Source organism: Mus caroli, chromosome 12, assembly GCF_900094665.2.
Source record: "Mus caroli chromosome 12, CAROLI_EIJ_v1.1, whole genome shotgun sequence".
Classification (NCBI taxonomy): domain Eukaryota; kingdom Metazoa; phylum Chordata; class Mammalia; order Rodentia; family Muridae; genus Mus; species Mus caroli.
Genome location: NC_034581.1, coordinates 93,778,489 through 93,783,765, shown reverse-complemented (window position 1 = coordinate 93,783,765; position 5,277 = coordinate 93,778,489).

The window sequence follows — 5,277 nt, the reverse complement described above, 5'->3', positions numbered from 1 at the left end:
ACCAGCTCAGAACAGACGGGCTGGCAACCATTGATCCTGCGCACCAGGGACTGCTGGCTTCAAGGAGCCGATCCCTTTTCTGTATGTGAACAAAAGCAAGACTCTTGTCTCAGAAATATTCCGGCAGCCTCTTGGCAAAGGCTGCGGGTCATTCACTCCCGGCCCTTCACAGGAAAACCCTAGAAGCACATTCCTTTGTATGATTTCGGTGTGTGTCAAATGCACTTTAAGCGTCACAAGTGGGTTTTTATTATCTGTTCTTCACTGGCGACCTAGCCAGCTTGAACATTTCGTAGATGCTCCTTTTGCAGACGGGAGTGTCAAGGGCAAGGGGACACTCACTCTCTCACAGCCTCTCTTGTCAAATCGGGACAGTACGAAGGCCACGGTATCTCTCCTCCTTCTTCATTCTCCTAGGAATCTTTGCTTGCTCCTAAGGTGAGCTGCCTCTCCCACTGTGTGGAGTCCTTTTAACTATAGACAGGGCTGCAATGATTATTCTCTGTCTCTGTCTCTGTCTCTGTCTCTCTTCTTATAGCCCAGGCTATCCCCCAAACACCCAAGCAGAGGACCACCTTCAACCTCTGATCGCACTGCCTTTACAACCAGAGTGCTAGACTAACAGTTCAGGTGTGTGGTGCTGGAATGGAACCCACAGCCTCATGCGCGCTACGCTTCTGAGGTAGTAAAACTCCAGTGTAAACTTCAGAGTGGCACACACCTTTAGTCCCAGCACTCAGGAGGTAGAAGCCAGTGGATCTCTATGAATTTAGGCCAGCCTAGCTCACAAAGTGAGTTTCTAGCCATCTATCTATCTAAGATAACTTGGTAAGACCTTGTCTCAAAAGAAAAAAAAAAAAAGCAGGAAGTCAAGGAAGAAACTCGGTCTTTTATTTGAACTTTGACACAAGAACAGCCAAAGAGGTTCTTAAAGTCATGCTCCCAGGGCCTAAGGACCTAACCCAGACTCTACCTCTCAATAGTGTCACCATGGAAACTATTCCTTTAATCACAGAGGGACCCCTTGACAATATCTGACGTGGGCCTGGTATGCACTTAGATATGGGTTTTGTTGCCCACGGCTGCAACTTTATCCTCAATTCAACATTTTGTAGCTCTGATACATCTTGGGGCTTCTCCTGCAATGGTGTGCAAGGAATCCGGAGAAGAAACATCACCTCTTGCTACCTAGTGAAGACTCTATAAATTTCAGCCCCAGAGAAGAAGCTGTCAAACGGCCAAATGCTGCCAGAGAGTGGACTGATAACTGTTCACCTGCTCACACGCTGCTCATTCAGAAAGATCTGGAAAGGGGTGGTTCTAAGCCTGGAACTTTTTTTTTTTTTTTTTTTTTAATAAACTGAGGTCTGTGGTTGTCCTGGTGGTGGTTAGCTTGGGGAGCTGAAGTTGACTTCTCTGGGAGGGACACTGGAGATTCTGAAGGGCTTTGGAGCCATCATACAGAGCAGCAGGGCTCCTCTGGGAGTTAGGGGGCAAGTGCGGGCAATGGGCTATAGCTGCTCCTATGGTCGGGAAAGGAATCCACGAGGAGCCAGTGGCATTCCCAGAATAGGCCACAGTTGGAGCTAGGGCCAGGACTGTGGGCATGTGGCCTGCCTGACTGGAAGCCTTTGATCTGAAGGGTCAACACTTGGTAGCATGTTATAGTCACTCCTTGTGAAATACTTCATCATGCTTGAAGAGGGTCCCTGTCCCAGGTCTCTGAAATTATATAGCCAGACCTGTCTGAAGCTTGCTGTCCTCTCGCCTCGTATAATGAAAGTATTCTGATAAATAATCGGAAATGAAACAAAAAAATGATATTGTCCTAGCTGGACTTGGTGGTTTATGCCTTCAATGCCAGCACTTGGGAGGCAGGTCAGGCTTAGAGTTTTAGGTCAGCCTGGTCTACATAGTGAGTTCTATGCCAGCCTGAGCTACACAGTGAGACCTTGCATAAACACACACACACACACACACACACACACAGAAACAAATGATGAAAGGCAGTGGCCAGAATGTAAATGCAAGCATTGAATTTTCTTGACTGTCTAAACTTTTTTAACCGTGTATGAGTGTATGAGTGTTCGCTTGGATAGCCGATGCCTGGTGTCTTGGTGTCCGCAGAGGCCAACAGAGGGCATCAGCTCCTGGAACAGGAATTATAGATGATTTTGGGTCGCTGTGTGGATGCTTCAGAAACAAACCCAGGTCCTTGTCAAGGGCAGCCGCTGTCTTAACCTCTGAGCCATCTTTCCAGACACACGGACTTTTTCATAATAAAATAATTATTAGAGCATAAAATGGGGCAAGGAGAAGGTTACCCAATTATACACTGAGCAAGCTTTCACATGTATTTAACTATGAGCTTGGTGCCTTTGCTTAAAATCTTACTTTATTTTTTTAAAAGTTCTTTTTCTTTAGTTTTATTTGGTAAGTTTGAGCATTTTGCCTGCATGTATGTCTGTGTACCGTGTATAGGCAATGAACACAGAGGCCAGAAGAGTATGCCAGATCCTCTGGAATTGGAGTTACAGATGATCACGAGCTGCCACGTGGGGGCTGGGAATTGAACCTGGATCTTTTCCACGAGCAGCCAGTGCTGTTAACTGCCGAGTCAGCTCTTCGGACTCCAAACAAGCAAGTCTTTAAAAAAATGTTTTAAACCTGCACATTTATTTTATGTCTATGGGTGTTGTGCCTGCTTGTATGTCTGTGTACCATGTGCATGCAGTGCCTATGGAGGCCAGAAGAGGGCGATAGATCCCTTAGGACTCACGGGAGTTATAGATGTGAGCCACCGTGTGGGTGCTGGGAATTACACCCAGGTCCTCTGGAGGAGCAGCCAGGGTCTTAACCTCCGAGCCATCTCTCCAGACCCCAAAACATTTTCATAATAAAAATAACTATTTTAGCACAAAATGGGAATGGCAGGAGAGGAGATTCAAGCACACATTGAGCTATTTACTTAGACTGAATTTGGCCCTTTGTTTATAATCCTATTACTGTTCATAACTTTATAACAAAATTCCTTAGACTGGATACTTGTGACCAATAGAAATTATTTCACAAAGTTCTAAAGGCAGAGAAGACCAAGATCAAGATGCTGGCCGGTTTATCAATTTAGCACTTGATACAAGCTCATTTCTTCATGGTTGGATAACACCCACTACTGTGTTGTCACTGAGAGGAAGGGGCAGTGTAGCTCTCTCTGGGGCCTCGTTTATGACACCACAAATCACACTCACATAGACTCCTGTGACCTAATCACCCCACAAAGCTGCCACCATCTTATCCCATCACCTCGGAGTTAGGATCCCAGAATCTGAATTGTAGGGAAACCAGAACTTTCAGACCACAGCACTAACACAGTAATATTTTATGAGAGAGGAATTACCTAGTAACATAGCAACTGCTGAATAATGCTTTATTCCCATGCGCAGTTCTTTAGGTTTTTGAACACTCAACAAATTTAAAAGGAGAGCGCATTTCAGTCTTAAAAGAGTTCGTGTAAATCTGGTAAGTAAGTAAGTAAAGCAGGCATGAACTGAAACTTTCACATCCAGAAGGAAACCGCTGCCCTCCCGGCTTATACTGTGTCATCTTAAATTTAGCAATAAATAAAAGCTTACAAGCGGTCACCCAGAACGAAACCATTTGTGCTCTGTTTTCGTTGCTGAGAGCACAATGCTATTCTTATTTGTGTCTAATCGTTGTGTGTTTCCATTTTCTGTTTAAACACAACCATCTGTGGTTCTGTGGTGAGCATGGATGTGGACCTCGCTTCCCGTACACTTGAACACGTCCAAGCCCTCATGAACTTGAAAAGAACCTGAATGGCTGTCCCACTTGTGCCCTGAGCTGGAGGGAACCAAAGCACTGGGAACTGGCAGATTCATGTCCACGTGGAGTAAGTAATGAAAGCTCACCAAACGTAAGGTTTCGTATCTCTTGGTAAAACTCCAGCATGACAGCTGTTTAGAACCTGGAGTCAACAAACACGTGTCAGAGTGATGCTCACCAACGCTGTTTAATGGTGCTGACACATGGCACTAACACAAAGCAAAGAGGCTCTGTGGGTTTCACTCCTGGTTTTGAACGCTATACAGAGAACACACTCTTTGGTTGCCAGCATTCAGGTAAGTGTGTATCACTGCCTGATGACGCTTCCTTCCTTCCCTCCCTCCCTCCCTTTTTTCTTCTCTCCCTCCCTTTTTCACTCCCCTCCTTCCCTTCCTTCCTCTCTCCTTCCTTCCTTCCTTCCTTCCTTCCTCCCTTCCTTCCTTCCTTCCTTCCTTCCTTCCTTCCTTCCCTTCCTTCCTTCCTTCCTTCCTCCCTCCCTCCCTCCCTTCCTTCCTTCCTTCCTTCCTTCCTTCCTTCCTTCCTTCCTTCCTTCCTTCCTCTGTTTCTATTTCTCTTTCATTCTTTTTTATTTTTAAAGTGTGTGTGTATACATGTATGTGTATGTATATGTGTGTGTGTGTGCATGTGTGCACGTGCTTGCGCGAGTGCTCACACAGGTAGCTGCAAAGTCCAGAAGAGGGTTTTTGGATCCCCGGAGCTGGAGTTACAGGTGGTTGTGTGCTAGAAACTGAACTCCATTCCTCTGCAAGGTCTGTAAGGGCTTAGCCGGACCTGGTTGTTAATGCCTTTAATCCCAGTACTTGGAAGGCCGAGGCAGGTAGATGTCTGTCATAGCATTAGGGAGGTTGGGAATTGCTATTCTAGAAACTCTCTTATAATCATACTCAGAGATCTAGGCCATCCTGGCCCACACAACAAATTCAAGTCTAAGTTACATGGTTGAGGGTGAACATAAGGATTCCGAGTAAAACAGTAAGAAGATTTGGCCAGGAAGATATGTATCACCACTTACAACAATTACTGGATGGACTTGGTTAACCTGAGTTGAGGAACCTGTGTTAGAATGTAGCAGGCATTCAAGCAATCATAGTTAGGGGTATTTAGTCTATGGACACATTTTCACAATGTATTCTTATCTGAAACAATGGAGTTACGAAACACAATGTATCATATGCCATTCTTTGTATCTAAAATATGAATATGCATATTATTAGCACATGCCACCCACTTCCCAGATGGAATGCCAATGAGTTTATGTTTTCTTTTGTGTCCAAATTACATTGATTCCAGATCCCCCCACCCCTACCCCACGCATCCCAGGAAACACATTCCTCCAGTTCCCATCTGTGATGCTTTGCATTGCTAGTCAGTGCGACAGGATCTAGAGTCACCTGGGAGATGCTGGGTATGACT